Below are 17,647 nucleotides of genomic sequence, written 5' to 3' on the forward strand. Positions count from 1 at the left end.
GACCCCAAAGGAAAGATAAATACACCTGTAAAGACTTAGATCAGCCCTTTCTTGAGAGAAGAATTGAATTAAATTAGCTATCAGCTAGCAATCACTGTCAGTTGAACTTGGCTACTGTTTAAAACCAACTGTATTACTGCTGTACACCACTTACAATGTTTACAGCATTACTAAACTGTTTAGCCAACAGCTGTAAAGAGCAACAAATAAATGGCAGCAAGCAACATGGAGGCAAAAAAAGAACAAATTGGTAGATAAATTAAGTTACTAAAACCTGAGTACACAATTTCCCTGCTAGTGCCAGTCATAATTTGGGTCAGTGACACCACACCCTGACTAATTTTGTTCAGTGTCTGGATCCTGACACAGTAATATTTGATAAATTGGGTACTGTCCATTCAGTAGGTTATCTGGAAGACAGCTTCCTTAAGAAACAACTGGATCTAGGGTTAAGAAACAGCTTCCTTATGAAACAACTGGATCAAACAACTGATTCTACAGGTATGACAGTGCAATGCAATCAATGAAACAAAGAAGCTAATGGTTCCTGTATCCTTCACAGCAAAGCTTACTAGAGTGTGACTACCAGCAATAAGGATAACCTATAAACATGAATGGAAAGTACTATGTAGTAACTTATTACAAAACACTCATATATAAAGGTCTCATTTGTATTGTTTCTACTCCACACTTCTGTTTTACTTAACATACATAATCCTGAGGTTGGGCAGGGATGCTATAACAATGCTGATCTCTGTATTTCAAAACTCAGCCTGCTATCAAAAAATGATAGAGTAATAACTGTACTTCCACTAAAAGGAATGTGTTGCTATCTGCAGTACTGTACGGGTCAGACTGCTACACCAGATTTAAAAAAAAAACATTGTTATGCTTGGGTATAAGGTGGTATAACATATACCCATACTTACTGCACATATGTGCCCATATACTGTACAAATATATACACCATATCTATATTATTCATATATATTCATTATTTGGCAGTGACTAAGGCTCAATCATGAAAATACATTGCTCAGTCATAGTCCCAGGCCTAACCTTCCAAGATCCACCATAGGGAGTAAAAACAATTAGAAAATAAAAGGTATCCATTGGTCATATGAGGAACTGTGCAGACTAAGTGACAGATGTGGTATCAATGTGTGGATAGTAAAGTAAGGTGGCCATGTAACAGCGCCACGGGGCCATCTGCAGTCCATGTATTATGCCTTTCTCAGATGATGGGGTAATCATTCTCCTCATAAAAGACAAAAGTGAGGGAATGTAATAAGAAGGGGGCCTAAAACGTAAGCCAGCCTATCAGACAGCTGGTGTGAGGCCTGAGGCCTAGTCAACAATGGTCAACACTTTATTGATATAAAGCAAAATTAAGCGATGAGCAAGAGGCAGGTCCTGCTCACAGAACTTGGCAAAAATACAGCTCATACAGCAGAAACACTCATACCTAAGAGGTACTAGGCACAGACCATGAATACATTCTAGAGGGATGGTAACAGAACATTTTATTCTGAAGCACCTTGGTACCAATACGCTCCCCACAGATAACATGGACATACCAACCCAGGTTCAGGATAAAGTCCGGCATGACAGCATGTGGAATAGTGACATTTTGATTCAACTACCACGTACAAGGTAATGGATGGTAGCCAAGTCTGGCAAAGGGCAGCATCCTGATACATCAGGACTGATGTGTAACTTGTTTGTATCTGTGTAGAAAACTGTATCTTAAGGGAGTTGTCCTTGTTCAGCCTAGGGGGCAATGGAGAATCCACCCCTGACTGAGCTGAGTCCATTGTCTCAGACTCACATTCTTAGCATAACTGTAAAACATCTGAGCCAGAGAGCTAGGACCTATGCTTCATTTCTAAATCCGCCTTGGGTGCCTTTGTTCCTTATCTGATTTTGTGATTTTTGGGGTTCACTCAGAGTTTCCTCTGCTGGCTACCTGTACAGAGCCAGTGCAACATTCAGGGAAAGAACATACTTACAGCCAAACAGTTATCAGCGAACAGAGCCAGATACCTGTCAGGAGATCACACCAGTGACTTCTGACCACATTTGGTACTCCACCTTGAGAAGAGGAGTACCGCAGATATAGCACTATTCAATGTGACATTCTTGGAAGGAGGTATCCCATAGTGCCCTAATATTACCAGTCTGGCCAACACTTTCAACTCTGCTGCACTCTCTGGAAACTTTTCAATTTCATTTCCTGTTCAGCCAACATGGCAAGCCCAGCAGTACACCTGACTACAAACACCAGGGTCGTAAGCGAACTCCAGCATGGAGCATGCAGGAGATACTGGATGTGATTGCTGTGTGTGGAGAAGAATCAATGCAGGCAGAAAGTCTGTCACGCACTTATGCTTTGTTGCAGTGTGTGCAACAAATGTCTTTGATGACCACCCTCCGCCCCTGGCTGTTAAGACTGGCACGAATCAGAAGGAAAAAATTAACATGGAAAGATGCTGGGCTTGATGGACCTTTGGTCTGACCCAGTATGGCCATTCTTATGTTCTTATGTTCTTATGATATCTTCCTTGAGTGCACAACAGACACATGCAGAGAGGGCACAGTTAAATGTCTGGAGGAGAACCATGCTGGAGGAGAGGAGGGTAGATCGGGAGAACAGAAGGTTTGACTGGGATGATAGAAGAGTGCTCAGAGAGCATGGAGTCCAAATTAGCAGTTCCCCTCACTGTGCTCTTCTTATTGTCTGGGTGTCTGGCCGCTCATAACTAGTTGCCAGACAATCTGCCTTGGCCTTCCAGCATGGCATGAAATATTCCCCCGACTCTCTCGTAAGTTATGGAGCACAGAGCGGGCTGCCACCATGAGGGGAATGTTGCTTTCACTAAGGTCTAACTGACTCGCTCCTGAACCCAGCCTTTAAATGGCCAAATGCGTATTCTGCTACTATTCTGTTCTTGATCAGCTTGTAGCTGAAGTGTTCCTTACTGCACTCCAGGCTGCCTTCATGAGCCAAAAGAGCAAGGGGTAAGATGGATCTCTCAGCATCACTATTGGTGTCTCCAATCGTGATTCTTCTGGTCTGGGAAGAAAGTTCCATTCTTCATCTTTCTGAAGAAAGCTCCTAAAGATGTGCACATCATGCACCTTTCCCAATCATCCCACACTGATGTTGGTGAAACAGCCCTTGGGATACACCAACACTACGGAGAAGTACCCCTTGTGGTTTTTGTACTCTGTGGCAAGGTGGTCTGGTGCAGAGGTAGGGATGTGTCTTCCATTAATCGCCCTGTGTAGTCAGACAGAACCCCCCTTTTGCTCTACTCCATCTTCCCTTCCCTAGGTGCTTCAGAGGATGAAAGGGTTAAAAGGAATAGCCCAGCCCTGGAATGCCTGAGAGCGCAGATGGGCTTATCTTAGCCATGGTCTTTGAAGCTCCAGAGCAAAGCTAAGAACAATGGACTAATTAACAGCCGGGCCTTGGACTGCACTTGGCTAATTACCATCAGTTGATTCGCTGCACACTTGGTCCCAGACAAGAGGAAAATCTCCAGCCCATTAAGAAACAAATGCCCTCAATTGTCTACCTCACAGGTGTGAACTATGCCCTTGAACTGCCTGTGAGAACCAGCATCAGACAGTTTAATTCAATTGGCATTTTTTTTAAACCAAGGAAGAAGCCTACGTGACCCAACAGGTATAAAAGAGGGGTCCGGCAGACCCCCTATTTGAGCTCCAATCATCTTTCCTGTTGGACAGGAGGGTGGGGGTCTCCCCAGGTCCCCGGGGATGCCTGACTCCTGGAGAAAAAGGGACAAAGGACTTCTTCCCAAGGGATTGAGAGAAACTGGCCAAGCCACGTTGGTAACACGGTGAGAATAAGACTTGCATTTGCCATTGTTTTCCAGCAGGCAGGAGGGAAGGAGATAAACGCAAAGCGGGAGGATGAGCACACACCCCCAAAACACCTGCCATACAGTTTTGTCACCTGAGACACTGGAAGCTTAAACATCAATGCAAAGGGGCAGCAGGAACCATGGGATAGGTACCCACAGTGCATTGCTGACAAAGTCAATGCTGTCCACTCTCTTGGGGACTCACTCCCATATGCTAATGTGGACATGCACCTTTGACTTCATAAAAATTGGTGCTAAAAAAATATAAACCTTAATAAATTTGACCTAATCTTCTAGCATAGATGTACCCTAGGATTCACAACAGTTTGCTTGGGAGTTCAAGGCAAGTGGGTAAGAAAGCTGCACCTAATTCTGAAGAACACATATAAAGAAGGAGAACTTCACTGACTGACCGTTGTGACTCCTTTCTGGCAGCTGGTGTGAGAGCTTATCAGCCTGAGGGACTAAGTCATACACAAGCTTTCAGACTGAGAGTGTTTTATTTTTTTGGCCTAAATTAACCATAATGTCGGTCTGTGCTCTCTCTCTGGCAGGGATGTCAGACAGGCCACGGGAGGGGAAGCTATTTAACTCTGAATTGCTTTGATTTTCCTCTTCAATTTCTACCAAAAAGTACTTTCATTTACCTACTGCTGGGAGCAACCTTGCTATGGGAGCTCTCCCAGCGGTCCTTCTCCGAGACAAGTTAAAAAAAAATTCTAATCTGAGCTCTCAGTCCAAGGCATGGGCCAGAGAGGAGCTCCTGCCCAAAAGAGGCTGCCAAGATGCAGTCTGTAATCATGACAAGCAAGGAAAGGCTGATGACTGCCAAAGGTTAGACTCAGCAGGGACATGTAGGGAAGCACTTCAGCCTGATGTTACTTGTGCTGTGCCAAATATGTGTCTGGAGGTGCAGGACCTGTTGCATCCCCTAGGTAATTTTGAATATAAAATATTGAAAAATAGTACATGGGGGATAGTTCTGTCTCTGATGGCCTATTCTGACCAATAACAATGCTAATTTATGCAGTTAAACTCACCCTTACTGTTATCTTGTTCTATCACTTTTTAAAAAAAAAATCTGCTATTGTGGCAGGTTGCCATCCTGAATTGTGAGCTCAGAGGCATCTCTTTTTGACTTACTTGGACAATGACTAGCTTAATGAGGGCCCTGTCCTGTTGTAGCATAAATTAAATAAGAATAATAACGATCTAGGAAGGGCAATATGTATAGTTTTCAGCCAGACTATTTGCCAGACTTTGAGTAAAGAGAGACACAGGTAGTCCTACTCCTCACTAAAAGCTGGACAGACAACATCTGGCAGCGAGAGATGATTATAATGAATGTGGCGTAACACAGAGCAAAGCACCAGAGGAATATCTGACATAAGAGGATAAAAAATCTGTGGGTAAAGCATTGGTGTTAATCTCAGAGGATAAACATGTTACATAGGTCATTTCATATAGCATCACAACTACCTTTGATATATACATTCTGAAAAGTTGATTCAGTTCTATTATCTGTATTTTATTCTGATTTATAATGAAATTATTTTATGAAAGTTTATGGCTTTAGTCATACTAAAAGCTATATCAAAAATTACAGTGCATTCATTTCCACAAAGAAAGTGAACAAAATCAATTCCCCAAAGTATTACTATGCTACTAATTGATCATTCAGTAAACACATTAATCTACATGATCAACTAGTAAATATCAATTCCATCAACTGTCTTCCCAAAAAGTCCAGGTATACTAAGGTAATCCAGAAGTAACAGCATTTCCAGAAATGTTATTTCTCTTACTACACACTGTTCAGTTGGCAGAAATGTAGATTTTACCTTAAGCTTTAGGACAGCCTGATAAACAACAGAGTGGCAACATAAAAACCATTTCCCCACAAAATATTAAGCTTTCATTGAGTACCCTCTGCTGGCCAAAGCAAGAACAGTGATTGGAGCAAGGTGAGCAACAAACTATAACAATAAAAACATGGGCACAGTTTTGAACATGCTAAAAAAGAGTTAGAGTGGAGAGAAAGGTGAGCTACTGTGAAATGGAGAAACCCAGTATAAACTAAATCCAAAGTAACATATAACCCCCACTTAAGTAACTTTTAAAAGTGTAAGAAGGAACATCAGATCTTAGCGGTATCATTATTACTATTTTTATATTAGCTTCTGTGAAAGAATAGGATATAGGAACTCATCATGGCAAAAGCCTCTGGTGAGTGTCTAGTCCTTCAGATTAGGACAACTTCTTTTGAAGTAGCTGTGTCCAGGAATCCTACAAACCTCAACTGGCTCATCCCCCGCCAATGAGGCCTTACCACTTTTTTTTTTAAATTAAGAACTTACTGGCAAAATAATATAATCTCTAAATGAGATTAGGAACAGGTTTCTGTTGTGGTAACTATTCGTAGATTTCACCCTAACCCGACCCCCAAATAATGCTTGTTCTAATTTTAAAAATATAGCCTAGTCACTAAACTAAGGAGGAAATGACATCTTCAGTCTCCTATGCTGCCTCTGAACAGCTTGTGAAGCAGCAGCACCCTATTGATTGTGCAACTGGCCAAGCCAAAATTTATACCATTGTTGCTTCACTAAATTAAGGTTGAACCACTCTAGCCAGCACTCTCATATCTGGCAACATCCATAAACTGGCATGAGTTTAGTTATTTGGATGACCACTTAACATGGGTGTGGCCAAGTTTCCAGTGGTCCCATAAAGATTGTTTACAGCCACCAGTCCTGGCTTTCAGGGTTCTGTGCTGTTATTTACCCCCAAGTGTCTTCTAAGAGCCCAGTAAGCAGGGAAAAGGTAGGTAATGTGCTAGACAATACTGACCTCCTGTGGTTTGGCAAATTCTTATCTGGCACTGATCAGGTCCTGAAAGTGTCAGACTAAAGAAGTTCAACCTGTAGTTCATTACTGTGAGACCTCTCATGGCAAGACTTACTGCTAAGCCCACCTTAAATGAGCTTCACCAGGGAAGATGCTCTTTTATTATTACCTGATATGGATTTCATTGATTAATTTTGGCTGCCGCTGAGTGCAGGATGCACATATGGCTAGTAGGTCAGAGAGACCTCGTTAATTCACAAAATATGCTGGATAGTAGCAGAGAGGTAGCCACATTAGTCTGCATTCTAACAAAACAAACAGAGATCATGTAGCACTTTAACAATAATTTATTAGGTGATGAGCTTTCGTGTGGCAGACCCACTTCTTCAGATCTAACATCTAATATGCTATTGTTCAGTGTTTTCCCAACCTTTTCACTAGTTCAGACCCCCAATCACATCTCCTCCAAACTGTTCAGGGATACCCAAAGCCAATTCTATTTTCTATTATCTTCCCCCCGACCCCTGCCCATGGAAACACCCTGAAGTACCCTCCGCAGATCCCAGGTTCAGAATCACCAATCTAGTGTCTGGCTACCTGTTGGCAGAAATAATTGCACTATTTCCCAATGACAAATGAGTAAAACCAATATTTTATTCTCATTACCTCAGTAAGCAGCAGGTAACTGTGCCTCTGAAAGGTGACCAGATCAGCTTAGGATGGATCTGAAAGTAACATGTTTGTCAGGCTTACTTCCTGATAAGATATGTAGAAAGACTGAGTTTATTGATTGGTTCTGATAGTCAATATTACAGAAGATGTTTCCCAGTACTCTAAAACAAAGTGTGTCATCCCCATATTAGTTATAGGTGCTGACATGTTGAGTCTAACAATCTGATAGCTGTCCTCTTGCATTCGCTCACTCTCTAGAGGCATGCTGCCAGCACAGAAAGTATAGGAAACCTGCTGAAGCGCAATGTCAAGGAGGGGAAAAATGTCCCAAAGTGTACATGTCTGTAGAGCTGTAAAGTTGATAGGATCTGAAATGAAAGCTAATATTTAGTGTAGAAGTCTGTATCATAATGTCAGAGTTGGTTTTTTGGTGGTAAAGTGATACCAAGAGTAAGATTTAGCAATTCATTGTTATGTGTAATCCTACATCCTTTACAGACAAAGGTAATCAAGAGCAATAGGGAAAAGATATGGTTTTAAAGGCAGATATAGAGGATAAATGAGCAATTTTCTTTGTTTACATTGCAACTATTACTAAGGCCATGTCTACACTACAAAATTAAGTCAACCTATGTCGTTGTACAGCCACTGCAGTAATTAAGGTGGTGTTTCACACATCTAAAGTATGTTCCTTCTATTAGCACTGTACATCCTCACCAGAAGAACTTCTGCTGACTTAGCTCGGCAGGGCGCTGTGGGGCACTGACAGCTGGAGACCTGTTGTGCTGAGCTTGAGCTGTCAGTCCCACACAGGGCTCACAGATGGAACTGGATGGCTCATAGCGTAAGAGATGTTATCTCTTGGACTCTACTCATCCCATTACAGATCAAGTAGATCAAATTTCTTCGTCTTTGTGATCACACAGCCTCCTGTGTCAAAAACTGCTATTGTTTTCCTGGGGAAGTAAGATGAACTTTTTAATAGTACATTACAGATTCTTTGCCTTTGACTCTTAGGTTTCAAGTCTTCAGGGTGCATGCAGTCCACATTTTCAAGATTCTTTTCAACCAGGTGCTCTAGAAACATCTTTATGAAATGAAAACTGAGATGACTCCAAGAGCTGAAACATGGCATAAAACCCCAAATATTATAAGTTTTATGGTCAAAGTGCATTAACAACACTACTGTCCTTCCTTTTCAAATCACACAAAGATGTATTACAAAATGTATGATAGTCAGAAATCCCTGCAATCACTCAAGAAACTTATCCTAATTTTTTTTAAATCTCTTTTTCATCTGTTAAATTCTGTGACACAGACTGCATCAAGAAGGTTACCCTGGATGAGTGGGGTCATCCATTTGGTAGGATCTCTCAAACCTCGTTTAAGGACTTTATGCAAATAGCAAATCCTTAGAATATTCTGTTAATATGGGAGTCAAATAAACACACACACACACACACACACCCTGAATAAGCATGAACATACTTGGCTACGAGAATCCAACAGTAAAAATGAAGACCAACCCAATGACCCTCAGGCAATTACAAGAAATAGACAGAGAAGAAAAAGAACACTTTAATAACAATTTGTGTAGGGAGCTGTTAAAATGGTCAATGGTATCGTTAATCACCTGTGGTCACCTCCACCTTGTCTTACTTTTGGATACAAGAACTATTAGCAGTTACATCTCATGAATAGATCTGACTTTACAAGTCATGGGTGAATGTCTGTAATCAATACTCTATTTGTTTAGCAAATCAATTCACAGCAAAGTTAAAATGCAGACAGGAAGAGTGTCCTTGTTTATATGAAAATAAATAAATCTGTTCCAACCCAACAGCTTTGCAGTCTCAGCAGATTATCTTTTTTTAAAAATGCTTTAAAATGCAGCTGAAATCTTTAGGCTAGAAAGATATTACAAAATGTGGAACCATGCAAGGAGATTAACTCCTAATAACCTGCTGAACAGAGTAAGCTCAACAGCATTTAACCTGCTAAATTGATTACATTTGTAGAACTGAGCCAGAGTGAAAAGAATAAAACAAAGCTGAAGCATAAATTATTTTTATTCTGCCGAGAGTCATAAATGTAAGAAGAGGATGATGACTTTCCCTGACTCACCTTTAGGGACACTTCTCCTGTTAAGACCTATTTACTTCTTCACTACTTCTATGTTTGCATTAGATTGTGGTAAATTTCTTTCTGCTCACTCATTGTCTGAACAGACTACCATTTTCTCCTGTGTTTTGGTTAGTTTGATTGAGTGAAAGGCTGGATCAAAGTGTTTTCAAATAAGAGCTTACAAAGACATGGTGTGTAGATGCTTCACGTTTGGTAGTATGACAGAGGCATCATGCTTCAAAGACCACAATGGCTGGTTGAGCTGGGGAGGATAATTTTTGGTAACCCTTTAAAAAAGGCACCATTCTTCCACCCCACCTTCCATTGAAGTCATGTGGAGAACAGAGGCATGGTTCTGCCCATTCCCTCTCACGCTTCAGTTGCTTCTGTGTGGCCCTTTGAATTCCCCTAGCTGCCAGAGCTGAAAATCTTATCAGGGCTGTGCAATGGACAAGGAAGTTCTTACTCCCCTGTGTAGCCATGTAAAGGCCAAACACAGTCAAACTCTGTGTGCTTCTGTACACACTTCCTGGGCTGCAAGATTGACAGTGAATGGGGTGGATGCAGCTGACTGAAAGTATGAGTGGGGTGAGAGGAGGGTTGGTGACATGATAGGGAGGTGATGTGGGGTAAGAAAGAATGTGAAACCATGGCCTGCTGATTGATTTCTCAGCAAGTGAGCAACCAGGTAGCATGAGAGAAAAACAAGGTCTAAGCTGCTGCCTCCACCAGCTTTTCTTTGTCCTGCCACAGATATTCACAGTGCTTCCCCTGCCTAAACTGCCACTCATGAGCTCGCTCAATGCTAGCTGCAGGCATGCCAACTCCAGGAACTCAACAGGTGCAGCTACCTCTGCGTCAGCTACCTATTGCCTGCCTGGCTGGCAGCAGCTGCTTCAGTCATCTCTCAACAATAAGATGCAGCTGAACACAACTATCTTTTAAAAAATTACCATAGAATATTAGAACACTACAACTGGACATGACCTCAAGAGGTCATCAAGTCCAGTGCCCTGCCCTCATGGCAGGACCAAGCAAAACCTCTCTCATTCATTTTAGATATTTATCTAACCTGTTCTTAAATATCTCCAGTGATGGAGATTCTACACCCTTCCTAGGCAATTTATGCCAGTGCTTAGCCACCCTGACAGTTAGAAAATTTTTCCTAATGTCCATATTAAAGCTAGGGAGTCAAAATGAAAACCTACAAATCAGGGGCAGTTGGGCTCTGATATCGAAGGAACAAACTGTGTGTGATATCAGGGCCCAAGAACGAGAGAATATAGGTGGTGAAAATCCGGGGAGTAACGAAGGCCATTGACCTTGGGTCCTGTGTACCCTGACTGTGGCCTAGGAACATCAGAGTTATACACTGAGGCTATGTCTACACTAGGAGTACCTGTCGACAGAAGATACACACTTACTCTGTTGATAGAGAACTACCAGACTGTGCTGCCCTCTGGGGCCAGAAAGCAAAATGGCAGCTCTGCAAAGGGGGCTGCCCGGCAACCAGAAACCCTTTCTGTTGACAGAAGTATCTTCACTGCACTTCTGTCAACAGTGCTCTTTCAACAGATTGTTATGCCTCACATTCTTGAGGGATAATACCGTTGAGGAAAATGCAGATTTCTGTCAAGACTCTGTCAACAGAATGCTTTAAGTGTGTAGACACTCCCTAAGTTATGTCGACAAAACCCTCTAGCGTAGACACATCTTGACTGGTCAACCATGCAGCTCATTTGGAACTGGAAGGCCGTGACTACACTACCTCCCCACTTTTGAAAGGGGTATGCTAATGAGCCACTTTGGCAGATGTTAATGAGGCGTCACCATGCATATGCAGCACCTCATTAGTATAATGGCAGCCACGCACATTTCTAAAGTGCTGTTTTTGAAACACGCGCCACTGGTGTAGATGGGGACCTTTTGAAAGGTATCATGCATCATCATAAGCTGCAGCTTTCAGCTGGAATTTTTTTCCTGATTTTTGAAAGTTTATTTTCTTTTTCAGAATAATGTGGCTAGAAAAAACAGAACAGAACTGATTCTCTTTATCAGTGTGTTACTATTTAACCTCTGGGATCTAGCCATGAATGAATAATCCTTTACGTGAATGAAATATAAGGGTGCTCTTAGATTGAAATACTACCCTTCTCAGGTGTACCCTAGTATATTTAACTAAAGGAATAAAGATGACTTTTGGGAATAGGAGATAGAATAATTAAGTTAAAAAAGGGATGTGTTTTCAGTGTAAGGTGAAGGTTTAGTGCTTATCTCTATATATAATGGTGACAAGTAAGCTAGTTTGCAAACACTGCAAGAAGATAATTGGAAATATTTTTGTTTTTCTCTTAAGAGACGGCTTCAGGAACACTGGTAGCTACTTGTACAGTCCAATGGTGGGAATGGGGAAAGACATCAAAAGGACAAGATGTATTGTAATGAAGGAGAGAGAAATGGCTCATGTAGACACTGAGCATGCAGAATATGATTTGGCGCTCTCTGTCTCTCTGTGTGTGTGTGTGTGTGTGTATATATATATATGTATGTATAAAATAAAAATCTTTCAACCAATCTGCTCCCCTTTGACAGAAAGAAGGGATATCCGCTATAAAATTATTTTAAAAATCACAGTCAGCTTCTTTCCTCATTTCACATCCACCTTTTCAATTTCCTCCTTACTGCCCCATCCAAATAAAATAATAAAAAGCCAGTCAACATCCCTAAAGTCACGCTTCCTCCTCTTGAAATTTTCTATTTGAACTCACTTGGGCTATAATGCTTTTAAAGGGCTATGAATTTTGCACACATGAAAGATGTGTGAAAATAGCAGATTTGTACTGCCCCATGCTTCCCTGCCTAGTTGTTTGTACCTGTTTCACCTGATATCTTGTCTCTTTGACTGTCTGCTCTCTGTGAAGTAGAGGGCTGTTTCTAGGTGCATGTACAGCAGTGGAGGGCAACCTGCAGCCCAGAGGGTATATGAGACCCTTTGAGGTTTTGCGTGCTGCCTGTACAACCCCCCACCCACCTCCTCCTGTGCCTCTCTCACACACTCGGGCCCTGTAGAAACCTATTGCTCCCCTTTCATCCCAGAACTTCCCGAGAGCTGTGAATCAGCAGATTCATGCTTCATCCCTTGTCCTCCCTGCCGCATCCCTGCTCCTCCCCTTCCCTACCAAAGCTTGAATGCTTCACATTGCTCTGGAAATGCTGGGAAAGAGGGAAAAGAGAAGGAATAGGGCATGCTCTGAGGAAGAGGCAGGAAAGAGGCCAGGTGGGGGGCTGTAAGAAGGGGTGGAGCAAGGGCAGGGCCTGCAGCAGATGGGAGAGTCGAGCAGCCCCTGGCAAAACTAGAAGTGACACATTTAAAGCAAGGACATGTGTGAGGCTCATGCTGATTACATCCAGCATTGCGAAGCCATGAGCCTTCTGCTTCTTTCTCTTACTTTTGCTGGGAATTTAATTTTCCCCCAGTAATGGATGGCTGTGTGGAGAAGGCCTGGGAAAGAAGGAGAATCACGTTCAAGGTATTCAGTCTTGTCCATAGGGTTATAGTTAGTGCACATGCTCGATTTCAATGTTGCGGCCCTCTGAGATAAAGGAAGGCCACTCGTGCCTCCCACTCACTAGTCTGGGTTGCCCATCGCTGATGTACAGCAACCAGCCCAACCTGCCTGAGGTCTGTATGTGCTACCACACCGTGAAGGATGACAATAACTCTCTTCCATCAGCAGCTTTTGCATTAACCTGGCCATCAAATGTTGCAATTGCAAAGAGCAGAGAAACAGCAGAGATACACTTTATGCTATAGGAACCTCTTGCACTCAAGGCCATCCCAAGGTGGGTGGGGCCCAGGGCAGCCCTCTCCCCAGTGTTCCTTGTGTGGGACCCTGGGCAACCCCCACACAAGCTGCATGAGCCCACCCCTTCCCTATTCTGCCCCCACCCTCACCCCTAGCCCCCTCCCTGGGCCCCTGCCTGGGTGGATGACAACAGCCACTGCTGGGGATCACTTCCTCCCTTCCCGTCACAAACACACTCACTGTGTAGAGCTCTGCCACACTCACCCAGCCCCCTGGGCCCTAGTTCTCCTCAGGCAGCTGGGAATGGAAGCCTCCTAGCTGCCTGGGGAGAAGCGTGGCTCAGCAGGCTGGGAGGCCATGGCAGAGCAGAGCAGGCAGCTTCTCACACTGTCTGGTAGTCGGGGGAAGGCCCAGGAGAGGCAACCACCTGTGGCTGCTACTGCCACCACTTGCCCCTGCCGCCTGCACTCTGCCCTAGGTAATCCTTTCCTCTCCCATCCATAGGATGACTGGGACAGCAGCCGCTGGGCCTGGGGCAGCGACCCTACCTTGTCCTATAGAGGAGATGGCCCTGCTTGCATTTTAGGAAAGATTTCCAATTTCCCACTCTCCCAAGCCACAATGAAAACAGAGCCAGTGCAGCCTAGAAGGACAAATCAAAGAGATTTGTTCCTCAGGCCTCATGGGATGGCAACCACAAGATGACACACATGGCACCTCATGGGAGGAAGTTAGAAATCCCGAATTCTTTTCCTGAGAAGGGCTGAAATATTAATTGACAAATAGTTTGACTAATTAAGCCTGTTCTTCTGTTTGTTAAGTATTTCTGACCAGATCACAGTGTCCTTAAAAATACATGTGAAAAATGTATTCAGCAAATGTTTGTGGAGTTTCTAAACTATGCCTTGATCACAGGAAGTTTTGAAAAATAGTTCAGCTTTTACTGATACAACTGACTCATTTCTTAGCGAATAATCAAATAAATCACACAATGGTTTGTTCCTCGACTGGATGAGTGCACAAGCATATTTAGCATGAATATACTTGATTTGCAATTGAATTTCAGCAAGTGCTCAAGGGCGCTGTGATAGGGTTTTGGAGGCGGGGCAGGGGAAGCAGGGCAGAGGGATGTTTCTGCCAGTGAAGCTGAGGAAATCAAATGTCAAAGGGATGCACACTCACCTGGAAGTGCTTGCGGATAGACTCCACTGAGACGTGTAACCTTTCGGAGGCAGAGTGCTGAAATTTGGCCTTTTGGCTCCTGTGTCTAGTCTGAGTGCCGATGAAGGTTTTTAAAGTCACTAATACTCTACTTACAACAGCTTCATTAATAAAGAAAGATGCAGAGCTTTACTGTTTATCGCAGCAGGTGGAAGGGGTCAGCCAGCGTGCCCCTGGGCCCTCCTGCCTGCTAACTGAGCATGGGGCAGGCCAGCTCCTGCTGCTGTCCCAGCCTTGCACTCCAGCAGGGAGTCCTGGCTCCTGACATTTTCCAGGGCATTTAGCCCTGCACTGCAGTAAGGTCCACATGCTATGGTGGGGGCCATGTGGCAGGGGCTCTGGGCCTGGGCCTGGGCCTGGGCCTGCACTCTAGCACTGCGGCTGTATGCTCCAGCCTTGGCCCTACAGAGAGGCCCTGTGCCTCAGCTCCACAGCAGGACTCCAGCCCTGTGGTTCTATGATTGGCCCCCAGCCCCCTACCTCCGCAGCAGGGCTCTGGCCTTGGCCCTGTGCTCCTGCCCCCTCCCATGCTGCATGGGGGAGGAGGGACGGGATCCGTCCCCCTCCGCTTGCCACGCTAAGTTGAGTCTTGCTGAGAGTGGCATGCATACTGCAGGTTGCTGACCCTGGTCTGACCATTGTTCAAAGACACTGCTTTGCAGTATTTCTCTGGCTCTTTATGAGTCCATGAGCCTTGCATGGTGCTCAGGTTTGTGAAGAAAAATCCTGTAAATTTGAATTAATTTGTTTGTGCCTTTATACAGCAGATAAATATGAAGTTAAACTTGATATTTAATTACTATTTTATTTAAACCATTGGGCTGACTATAATTTACATACACTGTAACAACTAAAATCCATTTTTCTGCAAGCATGGGATTCTTAAAATTGTTAATGTTGCAACTATTATTTTCAGTTAAATTATTAAAATGTGGAATGCATATTTAAATGGTAGGAACTTGCAGAAAGAACTGGTTGCATGAATACTACAAATAAGCTTACAGTATGGTCAGACCCTGTTTCTAAAAAGATATTTTTAAAGCACAGATTGAAGAGTCCCAGGTCTATCAATTACAACACTAACCAATACCTGGACAAAGAGGAACTAGATGTTGGATCAATGCATGTAATTCTTCCAGACTCCTGATGGCAAGTGATTTTTAAAAAACTTTCACCTGAAGCAAGTTTATTCAGCTTCCACTTTCTCTCTATTGCTGAAATATTACAGCCAATGATACATGCATGTTAAAAATTAAGATTAAAAACAAAATTCTGTATTAGAAACCTGACTATGTCATTAGTTTCTCTGGTATTTTTTTGGAAGCACTAAATAACACTGAACAGTGGAGCAGGAGGAATTTCATAGGGCAATAGTGCTGTGCTAATTACTGTCAGTTAGCTGTTAAAAAAGATTCCAAGAATGTATTGTGTACGCCAAATAAGTCCCAGAAGAAGTGGTGATGATGATACAATTATACATCTATACATTCATAATTTTATATATATATATATATATATATATATATATACACACACATATATATATAGTCTTCAGTCACAAAATAGATATCGAAGTAAAGGCATATACTTAATCTAATCATATAAAATTACGACCAAAGCCCTTGCCCCCAAATACCAACCCACTGAAGAGACCATCTTACACCACCAAGTAACACTAAATCCCACCTATTTACAATGGCCCTGGCTGTAAAAGTCCCATGCCAACCATATGGGACTAGATATATAATTGGAAACTAAAATCTGTCCATTGGTCGTATAAGGAAATGTTCAGCCCAAGGGACACATGGGGCATTAATGTATAGATGGTGAAGTAAGGTGACTATGGAAGTGTTTAGCCCACTGGATCCTCTTCAGGCAATTCATTACACTTTTTCTGGATGATGGGTAAACATCCTCCCTACAGAGACAAAAAGTGGGGGAATGTAGGAGAAAGAGCCTGAAGCATGGGCCTGATGTAAGGCCTGAGTATTGAACGAAAGTCAGCAGGAGTTATACTATGAGTAACATGCAGGCCCCATCAAAAGCAAATATTTGCCTGCAAATCAGTGTCCAGAGCATGAACTCAGCACCAGTACTGCTAACACACATGGAACATATGAATACATTCCAGCAGGACAGTTCAAGGACACCCCAAGCTAGCACAGGGTAAGGATGTCAAGAGTGATGAATAGCCACGTTTTGTCTGAAACATCAGGAAAGAAAGTACAATGAAAGGTAGTGAATAGCAATTTTTGTCTGAAATATCAGGAGGAAAATACAAGGGGATGTCACAAATACATTATGGAACATGTAAAATGTGTATCACAGATTGTTTATCTTAGTTTATAAATGGTGGGATACCTCAACCTAACTCTTTTTCCAGCCAAGGGGGCAGTGGAAAATCCCCCACTGTCTGAGCTGCATCCATTGGAATGAGCATACATGCATTAGCCTAACTGTAGACATCTGATCCAGGGAGCTAGTCTATGCTTCATTGACTATAAACCTGGCTCAGATGCCTTCATCCTTGTCTGATTTTGTGCTGCATGGGGGTGGTCCTGGAGTCTGCTGTGCTGGCTGTCTCTATAGAGTTGTGGCAGCATGCAGAGGGAGCATATGCTTGCAGCTAAATGGTTATCATTATCTGACAGAGGAAGATAACTGTTGTGACCGTCCCCACCCCACCCCGGTGACTTCTGACCCTACCTGCAATCATCCCCAACTAAGCTTCATTTGTGCCGTTCAAACATCAGATTGTAAACTTGAGTCTGCCCCATTGTCACCGTTTCATCAGCTGACCAGCACCTGAGAATTTCAGTTCTCATGTCCAAAGCTTCATCCTTTACAGTACTCATACTATCTGGAGCTCTGAACAAGCTGATGAAGAGGTTTATATCATTGAAATACTTGGTTCCATTATGAAAGCTCCATCATAGATATTTTCACAATGAAGTGTAACACCTGCAGGCCATTGCTTAATATATGCATCAAATACAGCAAAAAAGAAAAAATTAAATCATTCACAGGACAATCCCTTATGCTCTTATTAGCCTTCATCAGTTTAATCTGTTTAATTCACAACAAAAAGTT

Source organism: Carettochelys insculpta, chromosome 7, assembly GCF_033958435.1.
Source record: "Carettochelys insculpta isolate YL-2023 chromosome 7, ASM3395843v1, whole genome shotgun sequence".
Classification (NCBI taxonomy): domain Eukaryota; kingdom Metazoa; phylum Chordata; order Testudines; family Carettochelyidae; genus Carettochelys; species Carettochelys insculpta.